Source organism: Mus musculus, chromosome 7, assembly GCF_000001635.26.
Source record: "Mus musculus strain C57BL/6J chromosome 7, GRCm38.p6 C57BL/6J".
NCBI lineage: Eukaryota > Metazoa > Chordata > Mammalia > Rodentia > Muridae > Mus > Mus musculus.
In genome coordinates this window covers 8,010,095-8,035,773 of record NC_000073.6, presented here as the reverse complement: position 1 = coordinate 8,035,773, position 25,679 = coordinate 8,010,095, and the positions used below count along the sequence as shown (strand labels likewise).

The following is a 25,679-nucleotide window of genomic DNA, read 5'->3' as shown; positions in this document are numbered from 1 at the left end:
TGCAGATATAAAGTATATTACTTATCAAATTTACTACTTGTAGATACAAAAATCCTTAACAAAATGTTGCAAAAGCAAAGAAACATGCCTGGAGCCTTGACCCACATAGTGACTCATTGAAAATTCATGGAAGATTTTATTTCACAAATACTTTAGAAAATATAAATGCAATTTGCAGGAATACTGCACAAGATTTTCCAAACAGATAATCTATTATAAAACTACATGTACATTTAGATTTTAGTCACTAATTTTGTTAGTATTGATTTACTCATATTTCATGAATCTATCTATCCTAAATATGATTATGCACACCATGTACATATAAGAGCCCATGAAAAACTGAATATTATATTTAATCTACTGGATTAGATCATGAGATGACTAGGTGCAAAATCCATGTTCTCTGTAAGATTAATATAGAAGACAAAAGTATTTGCAAATTTATGAAAAAATGCTAAGTATGCGATATTAAGAGGGCCATGTTCAAACCCAGATGTAGTAAGAATCCAGGATGTAGGGGATAAGAGTTGACCTGTCAATTGCAATATACCATGAGAGTCATATTCATTATATTACATACTACACCCATTCAAAATCCGCACTGCCCAAGTTTAAGGCAGGAAAAATATGTTCATTTTCATGGGAGTCTTCTTCCTCCTTAATATTACACTTCTCATGGCCAATTTCATTGATCCCAGGTGCTTTTGGAGAATAAATTTGGATGAAATAACGGATGAATATTTGGGATTATCTTGTACTTTCATCCTGGCAGCAGTTCAGACACCCACTGAAAAAGATTATTTCAACAAGACTCTTAATGTTCTGTAAGTAAATTTGTATTTTAAATTGAAATGAGAACATCAATATTTCTTCAGTGCTTTGAGGATGAAGATTAGGCAAATTCTTGAGTCTTCTGTCCTGGTGCTAAGTCTGAAAAACAACCTTAAATCTTTTACAGATTTAATCCAATTTTCTCCATTTAATTAATCCAGTGGAGGTTTTGTTTTTCCTCCAGGTGGCTTCTAATATAAAGGTTGGAAGCTTTGGAATAAAGGAATATCTACATTGATCTTTAACATAAAGCCCTCCTTTTGATACTTTATATTGCACTCTAGACAGAGATGACTTATTGAAATTGATCCTTTAATATTGCATTATGTTTTATCCAAAGTACATGTAAATAAATGGTCATGAATTCTGCTGACAGTCCTTCCATAAGTCTGCTGCTCCAGTAATATTCATGGCACATATAGTTGTCAAAAACTGTACATACATACAAGCTTACTGTCTCAAAGTCATTGTATGTGGTCACTTATTCACTTCTAAACCTTCATCAGTTTTGGAAAGAGAAGATACCTGGACTCAGAAATTCCTATTTCATATGAATGCCTTTGTATGTATATGAGCAAGGAATATTTTGCTCATTAGGGGTCAAGACTTCGAAGTATTTTAAAAGATAAAGTCCAAGAGCACTGTGGCTTCGTACTTCACACTATTTATGTACATTCACTGGCTTTTATGTTTTGCAAAGTTCAATTGGGCACTCTCTCTTTAGAGTAAACCATATTTGGAACATATGGAATCCAATGATATGATTACATTCTTTGAATAAGCAGGCTATCAATAAGAGTGGTGACTGCTTATTTCACTTATCACTGGCATGGGTGACAATTGTATTGTGGGATAGTTGGAATGTTTGAGGACAGTGTTACAGGAGCTTTCTATTAGTTTTTTGTCATTATTTAAGAAAATGTCTTCTCCATTCATGTATGAGTTGGTTAATCTCTGACCTTTTAAAATATCTAAATCTTGTGGGACTTATTTCAATAATTTTAGTAAATATTAGTGCATATGTTACCAACTTGGTATCAATACCAATTTTTGTGGATTGCTGATCATTGTTTTAAAACACAGCCTTTAGAAAACTAGGCTACACAGACATCTTAAGTAACTGATGTTTCCTAAATTTCAGTTATAGGTAGTAGTTTGAGCATTGCACAACTTCTACTCTCAAATTTATTTTGTATATTAGTAAAACATTAATTGAGATTTGTGTGTGTGTATGTGTGTGTGTGTGAGGTAGTAAAGAATAATAAAATGACCTATTTTATAGGGTATAGAATGAAAACACAAGAGTTGTATAATTTTTAGTGAAAGACTGTATTTACTTCACTCTAATCATTAAATATGTAGGTGTACATATATTGTTCATTGATAAAATTATATGAAATGACAAGGATAAAACAGGAGATACTATTCTTTTCATAAACATAAATGAAACCAATGTGGTATTATTCCATTCCCATGGTCTAGTGGTCCACTTTTTTTTTTTTTTACAAATACAATGAATATATCATATAAATTTACACAAAAAAAGCTCTTCTATATTATAAGCATATAATACTGGCATATACAAATATCACGGATATTTCCTTATTTTCCTAGTTCTCAGTAGGATACTAGTACTGTTTTAGTGTAATGACAAAGGTTGTCAAAGATGTTTCCTAGAAATTAATTTATAATGAATAAAATACCCAGAGTGAATATATCACATTTCTTTGCAATTAGGAAGTAGGAGAATGATACATTAGTGGTGGGACAAGCCCTTAATCTCTGCACTAAACACCTGTCACTGCTGCATATCTGTGCATTTGAATTGAGGATAGTCTACAGGAAAGTATCTTATAGAACATTTGGATGTATTGCAATCTTATAACCTAAATAGTCCTTGCTCAAATACATACAAACTTATATATTGACATGTATCAATTACCAAATTCATTTTTGATATTTGAATTTAATTAAAAATAAAACTTTAGAAAATATTTTATTTCAATAAAAGATTGAAAAAATAACAGCATGAGGATAGATATGAAGGGATGTGTCAAGAATTTTGACCTCTAATTGTAAATGATTATAAGTACAGGAATCAAATGTTGCTGAAGAGAGAGACCGTTATGCATTAATAAATCATGGTTTCATTTATTTATTTATTTATTTATTTATTTATTTATTTATTTATTTCTCTCTTTCTTTCTTCCTTTTTTTCTTTCCTTCTCTCTTTCTTTCGTTCTTTCTTACTTTTTTCTATTTTCTTTTTCTTTTCTTTCTTTCTTTTTTTTTTTTGAGATAGGGTTTCTCTGTATAGCTCTGGCTCTCCGGGAACTCACTTTGTAGACCAGGCTGGCCTCAAACTCAGAAATCCACCTGCTTCTGCATCCCAAGTGCTGGGATTAAAGGAGAATGACACCACTCCTGGCTATGGTTTCATTTCCTTAACCAATTCAGTTAATTTCACGAGAAAATATCATGAACTCAGTGGCTCTAATAACATATACATTTATTGCTCAATAATTTCAAAATGAAGACATGATCAGAATTACTGTTTTGTCAATATCTGTGGTTATCTCTTTTCCTTCTGATCAAGCACTCAAAAACAAAAATGGAAATTATCTCTGTGGATGAGGTCAATACCATCTCTTAATTATGGGACCAACACTGTCATAAATTTTTAAAGTGCTTTCTATTTTCCAGGTCCATCTGTCAATCCAATCTTATAACAAAAGCCATTTGTTCCCGTCTTTAGATGTCAGATGCAGAAACTTCCAGTATAGTGTAGTGCTTCTATTGAGTACAAATGCTCATGTATAATCATCTGTCCATAATAAACACTGTACTCTTTTACAGAAAAACAACTAAAAACCACAAATATGCTTTGGCATTGGTGTTTGCAATGGATGAAATCAACAGAAATCCTGATCTTTTACCAAATATGTCTTTGATTATAAGATACACTTTGGGCCTTTGTGATGGAAAAACTGTAACACCTACACCATATTTATTTCATAAAAAAAAACAAAGCCCTATTCCTAATTATTTCTGTAATGAAGAGACTATGTGTTCATTTCAGCTTTCAGGACCCAAGTGGGATGTATCTTTAAGTTTCTGGATGTACCTGGACAGCTTCTTATCTCTGCGTGTGAGTTATCATTGGCCAGAAATTCTTAACATCATGTATTTTGGGGGGACTTTGATAGCTATTAAGAAAGTTAATGGATGTGGTTGGACTTATGCTTATGTCAATCTAGGTAGTTCCAGGATACTTACTATTTAGAAACATGATAGGACTTCTGCTAGAGGCTACCACCAGAAGTTGACAAATACCAGCACGGAGGAATAGAAGAGGCCATGGAGAATTGAGTCTGGCATGATGGAAGAGAGAATCTTACAGCCTTGACTGACTGTCAGTCAGAATGTTTCATTATTTATACCAAAATCAGCAAGCAGAGATTGGTTCATGCTGTTCCAAAACTTAGAGCTTATTATTTCTGTCCCCAGATAGGAGTTATCTTCATCTTGGTCATAAGATTAAATTATCATTGGTAAACTATGAAATAACAGAATTATGGTCACGTTATAAGTTTAGTCATCAGAGATAAACTGTGATGGAACAGAAATAAATTTTAACAACATTTTCTCTATAACTTACCTTTTAACTATCTGGAGTATTTTTTTTGTAAAGGCATAAAATACCATTCTTAATCTGGCAACTCATTACATTTCAGTAGTACTAGAAAGGATGAAAAGCTCCAAACCGGTCTGTGGAGTTAGTCATTTGACTACCTGTGATTGTATGTCGAACTATTAAAAGTCAGAATTTAAATTGACATTAGATCGCTGGCAAAAATTTCACACCCATAGTGCTATACCTTTAATAAGTCATTTTCTTTAATAATATGATGACATTATTAAAGTAATTAATTTAAATTATTATATTATTATCAGTATATAATATTATTATAAACCTTGTAGAATTTATTGCTATGTTTTATCTTGTTTTTTTTTTTTCTTTTGCTTCCACACCGTAAGATACAAGATTAGAACTTCACAAGTGAACTTTTCTAAGAAAGAGGAGTTATGGGGTTCCAATACCTTGTTCTTCCATATTTTTCCACATGAAAAATTTTGCATCATTATAAGACACTTTTTTTTTGGTATGATCCTTAATTTCTTTCTTTCTTTTTTTATTAGGTATTTTCCTCATTTACATTTCCAATGCTATCCCAAAAGTCCCCTATTCACCCATTACCACTTTTTGGCCCTGGCATTCCCCTGTTCTGGAGCATATAAAGTTTGCAAGTCCAATGGGCCTCTCTTTCCATTGATGGCCTACTAGGCCATATTTTGATACATGTGCAGCTAGAGACAAGAGCTCCGGGGTATTATTGGTTAGTTCATAATGTTGCTCAACCTATAGGGTTGCAGATCACTTTAGCTCCTTGGGTGCTTTCTCTAGCTCCTCCATTGGGGGTCCTATGATCCATCCAATAGCTGACTCTGACCATCCAATTATGTATTTGCTAGGTCCCTGCATAGTTTCACAAGAGACAGCTATATCAGGGTCCTTTCAGCAAAATCTTGCTAGTGTATGCAATGGTGTCAGCATTTGGAGGCTAATTATGGGACGGATCATGGATATGGCAGTCTCTAGATGGTCTGTTCTTTTGTCTCTGCTCCAAACTTTATCTCTGTAACTCCTTCAATGGGTGTTTTGTTCCCAATTCTAAGAAGGGGCAAACTGTCCATATTTTGGTCTTCGTACTTCTTCAGTTTCATGTGTTTTGCAAATTGTAACTTATTTCTTGGGTATTCTAAGTTTCTGGGCTAATATCCACTTATCAGTGAGTACATATCATTTGAGTTCTTTTGTGATTGGGTTGCCTAAATCAAGATAATGCCCTACCAGTCCAACCATTTGCCTAATAATTTCATAAATTCATTCTTTTTAATAGCTGTGTATTACTCTATTGTGTAAATGTACCACATTTTCTGTATCCAATCCTCTTTTGAGGGACATCTGGGTTCTTTCCAGTTTTTGGCTATTATAAATAAGGCTGCTATGAATATAGTGGAGCTTGTGTCTTTCTTACTAGTTGGAACATCTTCTGGATATATACCCAGGAGAGGTATTGTGGGATCCTCCGGTAGTACCATGTCGAATGTTCTGAGGAACCACCAGACTGATTTCCAGAGTGGTTGTACAAGCCTGCAATCCCACCAACAATGGAGGAGTGTTCCTCTTTCTCCACATCCACGCCAGCATCTGCTGTAACATCAATTTTTGACCTTAGCCATTCTGACTGGTGTGAGATGGAATCTCAGGGTTGTTTTGATTTGCATTTCCCTGATGATTAAGGATGTTTAACATTTTTTTGGTGTTTCTCATCCATTCGGTATTCCTCAAGTGAGAATACTTTATTTAGCTCTGAGCCCCATTTTTTAATGGGGTTATGTGATCTTCTGGAGACCACCTTCTTGAGTTCTTTATATATATTGGATATTAGTCCCCTATCTGATATAAGATAGGTAAAGATTCTTTTCCAGTCTGTTGGTGGCCTTTTTGTCTTATTGACGGTGTGTTTTAACTTACAGAAGCTTTGCAGTTTCCTGAGGTCCCATTAGTCAATTCTCGATCTTACAGAACAAGCCATTGTTTTCTATTTAGGAATTTTTCCCCTGTGCCCATATCTTCGAGGCTTTTCACCACTTTCTCCTCTATAAGTTTCAGTGTCTCTGGTTTTATGTGGAGCTCCTAGATCCACTTAGATTTGACCTTAGTACAAGGAGATAGGAATGGATCAATTCGCATTCTTCTACATAATAACCACCAGTTGTGCCAGCACCATTTGGTGAAAATGCTGTCTTTTTTCCACTGGATGGTTTTACGTCCCTTGTTGAAAATCAAGTGACCATAGGTGTGTGGGTTCATTTCTGGGTCTCCAATTCTATTCCATTGCTCTACTTGTCTGTCACTATAACAGTACCATGCAGTTTTTATCACAATTGCTCTGTAGTACAGCTTTAGGTCAGGCATGGTGATTCCACCAGAGGTTCTTTTATCCTTGAGAAGAGTTTTTGATATCCTAGGTTTTTTGCTTTTCCAGATGAATTTACAAATTGCTCTTTCAAATTCCTTGAAGAATTGAGTTGGAATTTTGATGGGGATTGCACTGAATCTGTAGATTGCTTTTGGCAAGATAGCCATTTTTACAATGTTGAGCTAGGTAATCCATGAGATGGGAGAACTTTCCTTCTTCTGAGACCTTCTTTAATTTCTTTCATCAGAGACTTAAAGTTCTTATCATACATATCTTTCATTTCCTTAGTTAGAGTCATGCCAAGGTATTTTATATTATTTGTGACAATTGAGAAGGGTGTGGTTTCCCTAATTTCTTTCTCAGCCTGTTTATTCTTTGTGTAGAGAAAGGCCATTGACTTGTTTGAGTTAATTTTATATCCAGCTCCTTCACTGAAGCTATTTATCAGGTTTAGGAGTTCTCTGGTGAAATTTTTAGTGTCACTTATATATATTATCATATCATCTGCAAAAAGTGATAATTTAACTTCTTTTCCAATTTGTATCCCCTTGATCTCCTTTTGTTGTCAAATTGCTCTGGCTAGGACATCAAGTACAATGTTGAATATGTAGAGAGAAAGTGGGAAGCCTTGTCTTGTCCCTGATTTTAGTGGGATTGCTTCCAGCTTCTCACCATTTACTTATCTGTTGGCTATTGGTTTGCTGTAGATTGCTTTTATCTTGTTTAGGTATGGGCCTTGAATTCCTAATCTTTCCAAGACTTTTATCATGAATCGGTGTTGTGTTTTGTAAATGCTTTCTCCTCATCTAAGGAGATGATGATGTGGTTTTTGTCTTTGAGTTTGTTTATCTAATAGATTACATTGATGGATTTCCATATATTAAACCATCCCTGCATCCCTGGAATGAAACCTACTTGGTCAGGATGGATGATTGTTTTCATGTGTTCTTGGATTTGTTGAGCGAGAATTTTATTGAGTATTTTTGCATCGATATTCATAAGGGAAATTGGTCTGAAGATCTCTACCTTTGTTGGATCTTTCTGTGGTTTAAGTATCAGAGTAATTGTGGATTCATCAAATGAGTTTGGTAGAGTACCTTCTACTTCTATTTTGTGGAATAGTTTTGCAGAACTGGAATGAGGTCTTCTTTGAAGGTCTGATAGAACTCTGCACTAAACTCATAAGGTCCTGGGCTTTTTTTTGGTTGGGAGACTATTAATGACTGCTTCTATTTCTTTAGGGGATATGGGAATGTTTAGATCTTTGACTTGATCCTGGTTTAACTTTAGTACCTGATATCTGTCTAGAAACTTGTCCATTTCATCCAGGTTTTCCAGTTTTCTTGAGTATAGCATTTTGTAGAAGGATCTGATGGTGTTTTGGATTTCTTCAGGATCAGTTGTTATGTCTCCCTTTTCCTTTCTGAATTTGTTAATTAGGATGCAGTTCCTGTGCCCTCTAGTGAGTCTGGATAAGGGTATATCATTCTTGTGGATTTTCTCAAAGAACCAGCTCCTCATTTGGTTGATTCTTTAAATAGTTCTTGTTTCCATTTGGTTGATTTTGCCCCTGAGCTTGATTATTTTCTGCCATCTTGTCCACTTGGGTGAATTTGCTTCCTTTTTTCTAGAGCTTTTAGGTGTGTTGTCACGCTGCTAGTGTGTGCTCTCTCCAGTTTCTTTTTGGAGGCACTCAGAGCTATGAGTTTCCCTCCTTCAAATGCTTTCATTGTGTCCTAAAAGTATGGTTATGTTGTGGCTTCATTTTAATTAAACTCTAAGAAGTCTTTAATTTCTTTCTTTATTCCTTCCTTGACCAAGGTATCGCTGAGAAGAGTGTTGTTCATTTTCCACGTGAATTTTGGCTTTCCAATATTTATGTTGTTACTGAAGTACAGCCTTAGTCCATTGTGGTCTGATAGGATGCACGGGACAATTTCAATATTTTTGTATCTGTTGAGGCCTGTTTTGTGACCAATTATATGGTCAATTTTGGAGAAGGTACCATGAGGTGCTGAGAAGAATGTATATCCTTTTGTTTTAGGATTAAATGATCTGTAGATATCTGTTAAGTCCATTTTTTTCACAAATTCTGTTAGTTTGACTATGTCCCTGTTTAGTTTCTGTTTCCACGATGTGTCCATTGATGAAAGTGGTGTGTTGAAGTCTCCCACTATTATTGTATAAGTTGCAATGTGTGCTTTGAGATTTACTAAAGTTAATTTAATGAAAGTGGCTGCCCTTACATTTGGAGCATAGATATTCAGAATTGAGAGTTCTCCTTGAAGAATTTTAACTTTGATGAATATGAAGTGTCCCTCCTAGTCTTTTTTGATAACTTTAGTTTGGAATTCAATTTTATTCGATATTAGAATGGCTACTCCAGCTTGTTTCTTCAGACCATTTGCTTGAAAAATTGTTTTCCAGCCTTTTACTCTGAGGTAGTATCTGTCTTTTTTCCCTGAGATGGGTTTCCTGTAAACAGCAGAATGTTGGGTCCTGTTTTTGTAGCCAGACTGTTAGTCTATGTCTTTTTATTGGGGAATTGAATCCATTGATATTAAGAGATATTAAGGAAAATTAATTGTTGCTTCCTATTATTTTTGGTTTTAGAGTTGGCATTCTGTTCATGTGACTGTCTTCTTTTTGGTTTGTTGAGGGATTACTTTCTTGCTTTTTCTAGGGTGTGGTTTCTGTCCTTGTATTGCTTTTCCTCTGATATTATCCTTTGAAGGGCTGGATTCGTGGAATGGTTATGTGTGAATTTGGTTTTGCCTTGGAATGCTTTGGTTTCTCCATCTATGGTAATTGAGAGTTTGGCTGGATATAGTAGCTTGGGCTGGCATTTGTGTTCTCTTAGTGTCTGTATAACATCTGTCCAGGATCTTCTGGCTTTCATAGTCTCTGGTGAAAAGTCTGGTGTAATTCTGATAGGCCTGCCTTTATTTGTTACTTGACCTTTTTCGCTGACTGATTTTAATATTCTATCTTTATTTAGTGCATTTGTTGTTCTGATTATTATATGTCAATGGAATTTCTTTTCTGGTCCAGTCCAGTAGGCTTCCTGCAGGTTCATGGGATTCTCTTTCTTTAGGTTTGGGAAGTTTTCCTCTATTATTTTGTTGGAGATATTTGCTGGTCCCTTAAGTTGAAAATCTTCATTCTCATCTACTCCTATTATCCGTAGGTTTGGTCTTCTCAGTGTGTCCTCGTTGTTCCGTATTTTTCCACATGAAGATGTTTAAATCATTATAATCGCTTTTTTTTGAAGTTATATTTTATTTATTTATTTATTTATTCCATTTTTTAATTAGGTATTTAGCTCATTTACATTTCCAATGCTATACCAAAAGTCCCCCATACCCACCCACCCCCACTCCCCTACCCACCCACTCACCCTTTTTGGCCCTGGCGTTCCCCTGTACTGGGGCATATAAAGTTTGCGTGTCCAATGGGCCTCTCTTTCCAGTGATGGCCAACTAGGCCATCTTTTGATACATATGCAGCTAGAGTCAAGAGCTCCGGGGTACTGGTTAGTTCATAATGTTGTTCCACCTATAGGGTTGCAGATCCCTTTAGCTCCTTGGGTTTTTTCTCCTAGCTCTCTGGCTAGGAATTTCATAAATTCATTCTTTTTAATAGCTGAGTAGTACTCCATTGTGTAGATGTACCACATTTTCTTTATCCATTCCTCTGTTGAGGGGCATCTAGGTTCTTTCCAGCTTCTGGCTATTATAAATAAGGCTGCTATGAACATAGTGGAGCATATGTCCTTCTTACCAGTTGGGGCATCTTCTGGATATATGCCCAGCATAGGTATTGCTGGATCCTCCGGTAGTACTATGTCCAAATTTCCGAGGAACCGCCAGACTGATTTCCAGAGTGGTTGTGAAGCAAATTCACCCAAGAGGAGTAGAAGGCAGGAAATAATCAAACTCAGGGGTGAAATCAACCAAGTGGAAACAAGAAGAACTATTCAAAGAATTAACCAAACGAGGAGTTGGTTCTTTGAGAAAATCAACAAGATAGATAAACCCTTAGCTAGACTCACTAGAGGGCACAGGGACAAAATCCTAATTAACAAAATCAGAAATGAAAAGGGAGACATAACAACAGATCCTGAAGAAATCCAAAACACCATCAGATCCTTCTACAAAAGGCTATACTCAACAAAACTGGAAAACCTGGACGAAATGGACAAATTTCTGGACAGATACCAGGTACCAAAGTTGAATCAGGATCAAGTTGACCATCTAAACAGTCCCATATCCCCTAAAGAAATGGAAGCAGTTATTGATAGTCTCCCAGCCAAAAAAAGCCCAGGACCAGACAGGTTTAGTGCAGAGTTCTATCAGACCTTCAAAGAAGATCTAATTCCAGTTCTGCACAAACTATTTCATAAAATAGAAGTAGAAGGTACTCTACCCAACTCATTTTATAATCGCTTTTTAAAGTGGACAAAATACCATTCAATCTAACTTCATTTCTATATATTTTCCTCAGGATGTACAACTTATGAATCCCAATTATTTTGCACCAGAATTACCTGGGTATATATTAAGAACAGTTTTTCTAATCCAATTTGCTGCTAACACTTTTAGGCTGCAAAATCTAGTTTACATTTTTACAAATACTTTGATCTTATTGTCTGTTTCCTGGGGAGGCACAGAGGCAGACATTGCCAGAGTAATTCAGAACAAAACCTAAAAAGAAGATCTTGGCAGCTTTATGTGAGTCACAACATCTAGTGTACAATATTACTTTCAAGTAGGACAATATAAAAATATCTCTTCCAAATGCTGTATCAGTATTATGTACAGGACTCTACTCTTCATTTTAGTAGTTTTATGGATTATGGCATAAAAGCCTTTTTAATAAATATTAATCAAATATCCCCAAATTGTAAAAGTATAAAAATCCCTTCAAACATTTGAAACAGAGATATCAAGACTAAAACTGAAAGACAGAAAGGCAGTCATTATAACATCTGAATACATTTGTAACATCTTTGTCAAACAGCTATGCTTGCTGTTCCCATCAGAACTGGATGTGCCAGGCTTCCACGTTTGCTCATTTGAATCAGAGAGAAAAAGTCACAGGTAATCAACTGTTTGCAGGTAAATATGATTACAAGTGTTTTTACATGCACCACACCTCATGCTGCTCTCTGTGTTTTAGATCCTTCAGCTTACCTATGGACCTTTCCATTCTATCTTCAGTGATGATGAACAATATCCCTATCTCTATCAGATGGCCCCAAAGGACACATCTCTAGCATTGGCAATGGTCTCCTTCATACTTTATTTGAAATGGAACTGGATTGGCCTTGTCATCCCAGATGACGATCAAGGAAACCAATTTCTTTTAGAGTTGAAGAAACAGAGTGAAAACAAGGAAATTTGCTTTGCCTTTGTGAAAATGATCTCTGTTGATGATACTTCATTTCCACATAAAACTGAAATGGACTACAACCAAATTGTGATGTCATCCACAAATGTTATTATCATTTATGGAGAAACACGCAATTTCATTTATTTGATCTTCAGAATGTGGGAACCTCCCATTTTACAGAGAATATGGATCACCACAAAACAATTGAATTTCCCTACCAGGAAGACAGACATAAGTCATGGCACATTCTATGGATCACTTACTTTTCTACCCCACCATGGTGAGATTTCTGGCTTTAAAAAGTTTGTACAGACATGGTTCCATGTCAGAAACACAGATTTATATTTAGTAATGCCAGAGTGGAACTATTTTAACTATGTAAGCTCAGCATCCAATTGTAAAATACTGAAGAACAATTCATCTGATGCCTCATTTGATTGGCTAATGGAACAGAAGTTTGACATGACCTTTAGTGAGAATAGTCATAACATATACAATGCTGTGCATGCCATAGCCCATGCCCTCCATGAGATGAATCTGCAACAGGCTGATAATCAGGCAATAGGCAATGGAAAAGGAGCCAGTTCTCACTGCTTGAAGGTAAAAGTTTCTTCTATTGGCCGAGGTTTGGTATCTTCAATTGCATAGTTGTTTAGAGTCTTTCAGATGCCCAGACATAAAGAAATAAGAAATATTTTCCAAAATAGATAGGTTTCCCAAACATTTTACCTTAACAAAAGCAAATCTATAGATTGTTATGAATGTGATTGAAAAAAGAATTCACAGATTAGCAATGAAAATGTTTGGTTTTATACAGAGCAAACAAATATCTATTAGCATGCCCCTTCTAATATTGGATATAAAAAGTCTTTCCTCATTAAATTTCTCCATGATTAGAAGATGAGTTTTTATTTATATTTGTCAATTATATGGAAATCATTTGGAGGAATTATTTTCATTAGTGTAATCCAGTGATTCTGCAAAGAGTGTAGGCTCTGGAGAACATTCTGGGTTTTCTGAGAGTAACTAAACAAGAAATAGTGTTGGTATTCATTTCTGTCTGTAGAAATATGTTTATATGTGTGAATGTATGCTTCTCACTGAGTATATGTATATTTTCTACTCTTTCTGTGTATCTGCATTTATATTTGTGTTACTTTCAACATATATGTTTATCTCTCTGTATGAAAGTGGAATTGAGCAACAATTATTTCTATGTAGGAATTTCTTTCTATAAGTGTTTGTTTATATATGTGTGTATGTTTCTTTGGGGTTTTGACAGAGTAGGTTTCATTGTGTACAATGTATGTATTTTATAAGTGTTTATAAGTACTTATATGGATTTGTACCTGCTTTACTATGTATGTGTCTGCCTATTTCTTTGTACTTGGCAAGGCCTTTGCCTTCCTTTTTGTCTTTAGGTGTGAATATAAAACTCTCTGTGTGTCAATATTATTCATGGCTGTTCCTTATATATTTATACCACTCCCCGTGTTTTGCTGTCAGCCTCCCTCCCTCTCTCTCTCTCTCTCTCTCTCTCTCTCTCTGTGTGTGTTTGTGTGTGTGTGTGTGTGTGTGTGTGTGTTTGTGTGAGTGTGTGTGTGTATGTCTGTATGTCTGTATGTGTAGTTGTATGTGTGCCAGTGTATTATTTTGTGTGATTTCATATCTGTCTTTTTATTTGAGTGGATATGATTGTCACTTATGTGAATGAATATTTACATATGTGTGTCAACATGTACATATATTTGTTTGTAAATGAATGTATAGATGTATTATATGTGTGACATGGAAAAGATGTGAGCCACTCTAGGTGTCTGTGTGTATATTCGTGTGTTTGTGTGCGTGTGTTTGGTGTGTGTGTGTGTGTGTGTGTGTGTGTGTGTGTTTGTGTGTGTGTGTGTGTGTGTGTGTTGCATACCTGTGTTTGGATCTGCATTTTTCACTGTGTTTGGAATTCTTCACTGAGAAAACTGAAATTCTTGTAATATTCTGATAATTTCATTTATGCAATTGCATTTGTTGTAATTCCTCTCTTCCTTTCTTTCTTTAAATACATTTGCCTTTGCTATGTAATCAGAATGAATTTTATGACTTGAAGGAATGATACATACATTATAGTGCAATGCTTGTATTTTAGGTAAACTCCTTTCTAAGAAGGACCTGCTTCACTAATCCTCTTGGGGACAAAGTGTTTATGAAGCAAAGAGTAATAATGCAGGATGAATATGATATTATTCACTTTGGGAATCTCTCACAACACCTTGGGATTAAGATGAAGTTAGGAAAGTTCAGCCCATATTTACCACATGGTCGACACTCTCACTTATATGTAGACATGATTGAGTTGGCCACAGGAAGAAGAAAGGTAAGTGTGTGCTAGCTTACTGGTTTATAATACAGAGCAGTAAACAGTGTCAGATGAATACACGGCAACACATTGAAATGAACAATTTAGTCACATAAGGAACAAATTTCTAGTCTCCTGTATGATATTTCATTTTTCAGTTTTCACATTTTTACCAATTATTTGAAGATTTCAAACATGCATAAAATATACCTTTGTCATACCAGAACCATTTTCTGAAATTTAATAAATGAAAAAACCTGTTTTTCACCAGTTTGATATTCTTTCCTTTAAATTAAACAAATTTTTCTTCACATAATTGCTCTAATGAAACAGTAATTTCCTCCCTTACCTTAAACTACTGGAACAGGTATTGGTATGAAATAGGCTAATGTTACAGTTATGAAACACCAGTAGTCATAATTGCTATCCCTTGTCATTATATCCAAAAGTGTTTACCATATAATAAAAGGACATTCAACACATTCACTAATGAACACAATTACAGAAAATCATATTCATAGAAACATGACTTTTTAGTAAATTTAAAGATTCCATTCACTCTTTTACATAAGATGACCACAAGGTCAAAGGAACCTATAGACAGCACTAGAACAACAGAAAAAATAAAGGTTATTAACACACCTCAAGTACAGCAATAACAGCAACCAGACAAAATCATCAAATAATTTTCAGTTATAATTGAACTTTTTTGTTAACATTCTCTAAATGAAATCTAAGACAACAAAACTGGATTTTTTTAAGACATTCCTAAGTTGCCTGCAGAGGGTAGGAAGACACATTCATATACAAGAGGAGAACTTTTCTTTATTAAAAAATGGAGGAAAACAGTATAATGTTTAATAAGAGGGAAAAAGGTAATTCAAAAACAATATATTTGATGGATATGTGTGGAATAATTCTTTACAAAAACACCTACCAAAAGAACACCACACACAACAGAAAGATCATTCTCTGAGAACAGGGAGATTTTTTAAAATTTTAATTGTTTTATTGATTGAAAATAACTTGTAATTCTCACATAATATATCCTAATTACAGTTTCCATTCCTTCTATTGGGATATGAACAATTGTCAGTTTTACTGGCAAATATATCATAGTTAATATGCCTATTTCCTTTCCTTATTATCAGATCCTCTTTATGTCACTCATTAGAAAATGACAGGATTCTATGAGAGAATAATAAAATACAACAAGTTTAAACAAATCTAATCCATCATAATAGAACAAAATTTTCATAACACATTCTGGTACCTAGACATATGAAATTGAGCTAGATGAAAAGACCACGAAATACTATTTCATACCTCATACGAATAGTAGTGAATGAAGCATGAGTTAGTGATAGACAATTGAGTGACAGTTATTCCCAGTTTAGTACTAAGAATATTTTATTTTGAAAATATAATTCTAACTGTCAATTTGACAATCAGAACATCTGGAACTACTGATATAAATTATTTATTCCACATTTGCATGTGAACAAACATAAGAAGAAGCACCTATAAACTATTAATGTCAAACTGCAAAAGGAATTCCTTGGACAAAGTGATGTTATATATAAATGGGAATTCTACACAAACACCCTGAAATAGACTGTCCTTTTCAAAGCCAGCCAAAACATAAAAATCTGGTAGTCAAACACTGTTGGTACCTTCTTTTATCACTGATTAACCATAGCATAATTACCAAATACAAGGGACAGTAGGAAAATTTTTGTGACTCACAAATGCCCTGTTCTCCTACCTCGAAATTAATCTTATATAAACTGAATGTACTCAGGACAATGTGAAAATATAATCACATTGATATTTGAGCCCAAATGAGACCAACTCATTGATTCCACTTGTCTATTCAATCTATTGTAGACAGGATTTCTTGAGGTTTGTGGGATGAGACTAATTCTCAGCGTTGCTTGCAAACTAATCAGAGTTAATACACCTCCACAACTGCTGATAATCCTGGCTTGCTCATTCTTTTTTCTACTTTGGATTTTTGTCAACTCTTTATCATTCACTCTGAAAATTGTTATTTTTGGAGCTGTGCTACTTATAAAATATTTAGGAAGCACTACATGGCAATAAATGAGTGTTAGATACTCCTCATATGTATCTATGTGGCGCAATGCATGAAAATATAAGTATCATTAATCACAGTATACTTTAATACAAGTTTATATAATATTAAATATATGTATATATATATATATATATGTATACACACACACACACACACACACACACACACACACAAATTTATTATTTTTTACCTTTGTGCCTTGAATAGGGCCTGATATGTAGTACGGCTTTTATGGGGAAAATTTGCAATCATATTCCTAACATTCAACTGGTATAAAACAGACTAAAGCCAAAAAAAAAAATCAAAAACAAAAAAATCAAAACAAAACAAAACAAAAAACTATATTTATTATCAGGCTGTCATGGAACTCATTCTGTAGACCATGATGGCCTCAAAATCAAAAATCTGCCTGCCTTTGCCTGCCAAGTGCTGGGATTAAAGGTGTGTGCCACCACTGCCCAGCTGCCTTTGACTTAATAAAAGTAAGACATATAAAGCCTTTACAAAAAAATAAAAATAAAAAATAAAAAAAAACCTGCTCTTATTTTACTGTTGTTTATTATATTCTTAGAGTTGAAGATTGAACCTAGTATGTGTTAGGCTAAAAGCTACCCATGAATTATACTCCCATTTTTATTGTGATTTTGCTATTTGTGGCTTTTTTTCAATTTTTTAAATAGGAGATTTAATTTATTTACATTTCAAATGTTACTCCTTTACCCTGTTTCCCTTCCACAAAGCCACTATACCATCCCCCCTTACCCTGTTTCTTTGAGGATGCTCTCCCACCCAACTACCCACTCCTTCCTCAGCACCTAAGCATCCCTCTACACTGGGGCATCAAGCCTTCACAGAACCAAAGGACTCCCCTCCAATTGTTGCCAGATAGGAAACTTTAACTCCTTCAGTCCTTCCCCTAACACCTCCATTGGGGTCCCTGTGCTCAGTTCATTGGTTGACTGTGAGCATCCATATCTGTATTGGTCAGGATCTGGCAGAGCCTCTCAGGAGATAGCTGTATCAGGCTACTGTTTGTAAACACTTCTGGCCATCCACAATAGTGCCTGGGTGTGGTGTCTGCATTTGGGATGGATCTCCAGGTGGGGTAGTCTCTGTGTGTCCTTTCCTTCTGTCTCTGCTCTACTCTTTGCCCCATTATTTCCATTAGACAGGAACAATTCTGGGTTAAAATTTTGTGGATGTGTGGGTGGCCCTATTCCTCAACTGGGGGCGGGGGGGGGGCATGTATAACCTCTGGTTATGGTATCAACAGATTCTTCCTCCCGATTCTAGGATATTTCAGCTAATATCATCCCTGTGGGTTCCTGGGATGCTCTTGATTTCCTGGCATATGGGACTCTCTGGTTGCTACCCAAAGAACCCATCCCTGATTGCTATAAACCTCTGTTCAATTTCCTGACCTGTGTACACATCTTCCATCTTCTACCAAACCTGATTCTGCTCCTATTTCCCCCCTCCCCCTGTTTCCTTCCTCTAAGGGAGAATTTATTTCAGGGATGCAAGCATACTTCAATATATGCAGTTCCATTAAATGCAATAAAAGACAAAATATAGAATTACATTATTTTCCAAAAGCCTTCAGAAATGGCTCTTAGACAACTCCAACATTAATTCAAAGATAAAGAAACAAAAATAGTGATAGAACAGCAGGAACCTATATTGATATTAGGACATTTTATTTCACAAAACTATTCACAATACTATAATACATGCAGAGAAAATTTTATCTATGAAAGTCAGAAAAAATGTCAGGTTGTTTTTGTGATTCATGTTTTCATCCAAGCACTTTAGAGACAAAATCTGAAAATCTCTGTCTGTTTCTTCCGAGTCTACCCTATATTGTGAGTCCAAAACAGCCATGTGTGATATGGAGACACTACCTTAATATAAATTATCATAAAGTACAAAAGTATGCAGACTTTCCATACTCCAACACAAAATAGTCTTTCAAATATAACAAAGGGTTAATATACAGTTAAAAAAAATGATGGGAGCCAGGCATGTTGGCACATACCTTTAATTCCAGCACTTGAGAGGCAGAGTCAGGCAGATTACTGAGTTCGAGGCCAGCCTGGTTTACAAAGAAAGTTCCAGGACAGCCAGGGCTATATAGAGAAACCCTGTCTCGAAAAAAAAAAAAAAAGAAAGAAGGAAAGGAAGGAAGGAGGGAGGGAGGGAGGGAGGAAGGAAAGAAAGAAAGAAAGAAAGAAAGAAAGAAAGAAAGAAAGAAAGAAAGAAAGAAAGAAAGAAAGAAAGAAAGAGGGGAAGAGGGGAAAGAGGGAAAGAGTGAAAGAGGGAAAGAGTGAAAGAGGGAAAGAAAGAGGTAAAGAGGGAAAGAAAGAGGGAAAGAGGGAAAGGGAAAGGAAGGAAGGAAGGGAGCAAGGGAGCAAGCAAGAAAGAAGGAAAGAAAGAAAGAAAGAAAGAAAGAAAGAAAGAAAGAAAGAAAGAAAGAAAGAAAGAAAGAAAGGAAGGAAGGAAGGAAGGAAGGAAGGAAGGAAGGAAGAAAGGAAGAAAGAAAGAAAGAAAGAAAATGATGGACAGGGGAAATATATTCTGATATTTGATGGGAAAGTTTAAGACCCTTTTCAACAATATCAAAAATATAGAAAGAATTCTTCAAATCATCAATTAACTTTAAACAATCTAATATTTATCCAGCTTTTTCCAATATGTGAAGCCACTATAGAGCATTTTGACGTCATGGAATACTCCATATTCAAGGTCGCTACGGATTAATTTATCATCTCCAACCATATTAAACCAGTGTCTGCATACTCCACTATTTTTATATACATTTTCTCTTGCTTTGCAACAGTAATTTATTTGAGGTCATATTTGTTATCTGTGACTGAAGGATATATTTTTTCCTATTACAAATTTCTTCAAATACTAACTTGCTTCTCTGTTGATTTAATTAAACTTTGATAATAAGGAAAGTGAGGAGGAAGGTGTGACTTGACATATGCCTTATAGTTATAGAAAGACGGGTGTGGATATCAGGAAAAGAACTAAAGAATAGATTTTTTTCTTTATGATAAGGCAAGGCAAAATCTTTTAATATCAGTTTCCCAGAACATTTTTCTGATTCTCCCATTAGTGGAAAAACTGCCAACATTACTTTAGGCTGTTTTTTTTTTTCCAAGAGATCTTAAAAGAACACTACTTACTGGATCAACTGCCCACAGTAAGATGGGCATTCTTATATCAATTACCAAAGAAGAAAATGCTTCAAAGATATGAGGACAGGCTAGTGTTGGCTGAGAAAATATTTCAATTAAGTTTCCTCTTTCCATAGCACTTAGTACCAAGTTGAAAATACTTAACTAAAAAACATCCGGTTGCAACTTCTGTAGTTTTCACATACAGCTCAATATCAGCTCTTTTTCCTAAATTACTAGACACTCAGATAATATGCAACATTTCTTCAATGCATTTCCAATATTCAGTTCTGGCCATTAAATAATGGACATTGTAAAATGTCAATCAGGGGCCTGGTGGTGGTGGCACACACCTTTAATCCCAGGACTTGGGAGGCAGAGGCAGGTGGATTTCTGAGTTTGAGGCCAGACTGGTCTACAAAGTGAGTTCCAGGACAGCCAGGGCTACACAGAGAAACCCTGCCTCAAAACACACTCACAAAAAAGACCAAACAAATAAATGTCAATCAGATTGTGTGAATGAAATGAGCTTATTGAAATCTTAAAGTGCTAATCTAAAACATAAAAGAACCTTCTAAAATTCGTTACCAATATGTGTGTAATTTTTCTCAGATGCCATCCTCTGTGTGCAGTGCAGATTGTAGTCCTGGATTCAGAAGATTATGGAAGGAGGGAATGGCAGCCTGCTGTTTTGTTTGCAGCCCCTGCCCTGAAAATGAAATTTCTAATGAGACAAGTGAGTGTTTGCTGCTCTGATATATTCTGAAGATATGTATTTCTCTTCCATCACCCTGGAATAATGAAGTCAGCTAAAAGGCAACTGCAGATATAAAGTATATTACTTATCAAATTTACTACTTGTAGATACAAAAATCCTTAACAAAATGTTGCAAAAGCAAAGAAACATGCCTGGAGCCTTGACCCACATAGTGACTCATTGAAAATTCATGGAAGATTTTATTTCACAAATACTTTAGAAAATATAACTGCAATTTGCAGGAATACTGCACAAGATTTTCCAAACAGATAATCTATTATAAAACTACATGTACATTTAGATTTTAGTCACTAATTTTGTTAGTATTGATTTACTCATATTTCATGAATCTATCTATCCTAAATATGATTATGCACACCATGTACATATAAGAGCCCATGAAAAACTGAATATTATATTTAATCTACTGGATTAGATCATGAGATGACTAGGTGCAAAATCCATGTTCTCTGTAAGATTAATATAGAAGACAAAAGTATTTGCAAATTTATGAAAAAATGCTAAGTATGCGATATTAAGAGGGCCATGTTCAAACCCAGATGTAGTAAGAATCCAGGATGTAGGGGATAAGAGTTGACCTGTCAATTGCAATATACCATGAGAGTCATATTCATTATATTACATACTACACCCATTATTAAAATAATTTTTTAGAGTTGGCAAAATGCAATAAGTTTATGGTTACCTTTTCAAATATTTTGCCTTTCCTTCTACATAATGAATTAAAATTCTTAAAAGACATATTATGCCTGTGAGACAGTTAAACAGTTAAATCATTTGTTGCTAAGGCTTACAGTTTGAGTTTATTCCCATGATGCATGGAGTAAAACCAAGCAATCTACTAAGTTGTCTTTTGAAGTCATACATTTTAACATATACTGTACTTGAAAACAAATTTAAAGTATACAAAATTGTATTAGATGTAAAAAAATTAATATGTACATCAAAATTAAATACAAAAATTCCATAAAATATTTTATTGCATTATTTGCTTAAGTGTGTGGAGTGGATAACACATATAAAGGTGCACATAAGAGCAAATAATACTGCTGTCATTAAATTTATATTTATTTGTGAGATATCTGTCATGGGTACTGGGATCTGAACTCAGATTCTCTGGTAGAACAACATATTCTATTTATATCTAATCCACCTTCTTAGACTCTTAGGCAACTTATCAAATAATATCTGTCCACAAATGCATTGTTGTAGATGAGAATTCTGAAAACCAAGGAAGCACATCAACATTCTTTGAAATGACTTGTAAATTAAGTGCAATTACAATCACTGTTCATGTTGTTACCGAGTTGGGATTACAATTTCAGAATGGAGTATAATTGCTTAACACAACCTATCTGGGTTACCACCCTTTCCAGAAGATTCCTTTGTTATTTTGCTGATTCTGTATCACAACACTGATTTCATCCTTGATTCTCATATGAATGAAGGTGAGGAAAGAATTAAAGTGCTCAGCTTTCCATATGAAGAAGGAATCAAGGTGAAGGAACTTTTAGTACAAAGTATCTACAGAGATATTTTTCCTTCAGTGCTAAAATTAGTGCACATCATGAACAATAACCAGAACTTTTGACTAATTATTGCCAGATGAGGAAACATCTTAGGGCTTATTTCATTAATATTTTCTACTATTCAAACATAAACATTATATTTCCTCTCATATCCCACCTTCTTATATGACTTATGACAGGAATCACTTAAATACAATAATGCAATATCTACCTTCACATGAACGCACATATATACATACAGCCTACCTGTTCAATTTTGTGTTGTTTCTGTGTCAACAAGTTTGAGCTAGTAAATTCTCCAGCAGCTATTATACAGCTTTTCCCAGTAGAAGTCAGAATCTCAATGTGTCATAGGGAATCAATTGATAAAATAGTCACTGATCTCAGAAAACAGTGAGTATAGGGTTTTGTATTTATAAAATATACCCAACCACATTGTGGTTTATGAATGTATCTTCTCTGAAATAAATAATCTACTTGATGTCAACATAGAACTAAAAAAATGGCTTAGGAAATCTTAGCTTTCTGATAACTTCTTTTTTATTTATTTTTTACATTTCATATTCCATTACCCATCCCCCCATACACCGACTGAATACTCCACATCCCACACCTTCTCCCCAACCCAAACTCTTCACGTTGAACCCCCATCCCCCACACCACCTTATAGGAACTAAAAGGGGGCCTGGGAAAAGAGGGGGGAGTGAGGACCCATGTCCAGCTAGAATTCCACTTATGCCCTGGACAGGCAGACTAGGGAGGGTTGCCAGACACTTTCCATTCAGCTCTGGGTGGGCATCCAAGCCTCTGACTCACTCAACAGGGGATGGACAAGGGGCAGCCCAACCTGGAGGCCCTGGGGCAACACCCTGTAGCCCAGGGGTTATGGGAGTGAGGGAAGAGGGAAGTCAGGTTCCCACACTGGCAAGAGTGAGCACAGCCTTGATGATGAGAGACTGTCTATGCCTTTAGAGCTTTATTTTACAAAGTCCAAGAGAACGAAACAATGTGGGAGAGAGGAAGGGGGTAGAAAAAAATAGAGAGTAAGAGGGAGAGATTGAGAGGAGAATAAGAACAAGCAAACAAAGGAGGGGGGGGGGCAAGGAATGGCCAAACAACCCCTTTAAAATATGCTATCTTTTCTGTTGCTAGGTAACTGGGGAGGAGTTTAGCCTGAAGGTCAAAAGCTTGGGATATTGCCTACATGACTTCTAGCCTTGTTTCTCTTGTGGGGGCTGTAGTGGAAGGTAACTTAGGCAGGAGCCAGTGTTCCAGGACCATGATAGAACTCCTTCCCTTCTCTGTAGGTAAATTATGACCACTGAATCCCAGCTCGACTGGAGACCAGCCTGTCTGTGCATAGACCAATGCCCCACACCACCTGTCTTCTAAACTCCCTGGGGCCTTCAGTCTTTGAGGGTTAGGTGCACCTTCTGTGAATGAACACAGACCCAGAAGCCCTTTACTGTATTGGGGGACCCATACCAGCTGGTGTATGGTGTCTGTTTGGTGGTACATTGTTTGAGAGATTTCTGGGGTCAAGATTAACTGAGACTGTTGGTCTGCCTGTAAGATTACCTTATCCTCAACTACTTTCAGCCTTCCCTAATTCAGGAATTAGTTGCTTCTGTACACTGGTTGGATGCAAATAACTGTATTTAGGAGGGTAGTAATGATAGATGCTTTTTGTGAGTGCTCCAGGGCCTCAGTAAAATGTGAGGCAATAAGACCTCCTCTTGACCTAGATCCCACTTTGGGCCTGTCATTGGACCTTCTTTTCCTCAGGCTCCTCTCCATTTCATCCTTGCATTCAGACAGGAACAATTATGGGCTGGAGATGTGACTATGGGATGGGAATCCCATCACACACTTGATGTCCTGTCTTCCCGCTGGAGGTGGGCTCTTTAAGTTCCCACTATCTACTGTAGTACATTTCATCTAAGGTCTCTGACCTCCCAAGTCTCTGGTGCATTTTGGTGGGTCCACCCACCCTCCTATTACCTGAGGTTGCCTGTTTATATTCTTTTTGCTGGTCCTCAGAGATCGGTTCCCCTCTCACCTGCCCACACACCACAAACCCCTTTCAAATAACATCATAAATGATTCAATGAAGTTAAGTATACAAAGAACAAATTGCTTTGTTTTATTTCATTTAAATCTTTATGAACATTATGAATTGAAATCAATGCTCGGCAACAGCATCCTTCACATTACATATCAGCATCAAAGGCAGCATTGCAAGGCTTCTTTCATTACCCTTACTTGAATTACCTTGACAATAAAATTTCTGAAGCAGACCTAACTAAGCTTTCCTTTGGAAATCAGATATGGATCAATGTGTGAATTGTCCAGAATACCAATATGCCAACACAGAACAGAACAAATGTATTCAGAAAGGTGTCACCTTCCTAAGCTATGAAGACCCCTTGGGGATGGCACTTGCCTTAATGGCCTTCTGCTTCTCTGCATTCACAGCTGTGGTACTTTGTGTTTTGTGAAGCACCATGACACTCCTATTGTGAAGGCCAATAACAGAAGCCTCAGCTACCTATTACTCATGTCACTCATGTTCTGTTTTCTGTGCTCCTTTTTCTTCATTGGCCTTCCAAACAGAGCCATCTGTGTCTTACAGCAAATCACATTTGGAATTGTATTCACTGTGGCTGTTTCCACAGTTCTGGCCAAAACAGTCACTGTGGTTCTGGCTTTCAAAGTCACAGACCCAGGGAGAAGATTGAGGAACTTCCTTGTATCAGGGACACCCAACTACATTATTCCTATATGTTCCCTACTCCAATGTGTTCTGTGTGCAATCTGGCTAGCAGTTTCTCCTCCCTTTGTTGATATTGATGAACACACTCTCCATGGCCACATCATCATTGTGTGCAACAAGGGCTCAGATACTGCATTCTACTGTATCCTGGGATATTTGGCCTGCATGGCACTTGGAAGCTTCTCTCTGGCTTTCTTGGCCAAGAATCTGCCTGACACATTCAATGAAGCCAAGTTCTTGACCTTCAGCATGCTAGTGTTCTGCAGTGTCTGGGTCACCTTCCTCCCTGTCTACCATAGCACCAAGGGCAAACACATGGTTGCTGTGGAGATCTTCTCCATCTTGGCATCCAGTGCAGGGATCCTTGGATGTATTTTTGTACCCAAGATTTATATCATTTTTATGCGACCAGAGAGAAATTCTACCCAAAAGATCAGGGAAAAATCATATTTCTGAACAAATATTTAGGAATTCTGTCAAATGTAAAGTTGGTACATACCCACCAAATATTGGGTTATAGTGCATGTGTCTAGTTTTAGAATCACTCTCACTGGTTGCTCTAGTGATATCAGGAAGTATCATATCTACTGAACTTCCCTACAGTGTCCATAAAATCTTGCACTCATTCACTTTCTTCATTTTCTCTCAGAGAACTAAACTCTCTAATTATTACAATTTTATTCTTTATTTTGCTTTCATG

General features: G+C 35.9%; 1 pseudogene; it reads left to right on the top strand.

Moving 5' to 3' along the window:
* Gm4073 lies at positions 631-25,435 on the top strand (annotated as a pseudogene).
* The last annotated feature ends 244 nt before the right edge of the window (positions 25,436-25,679 follow it).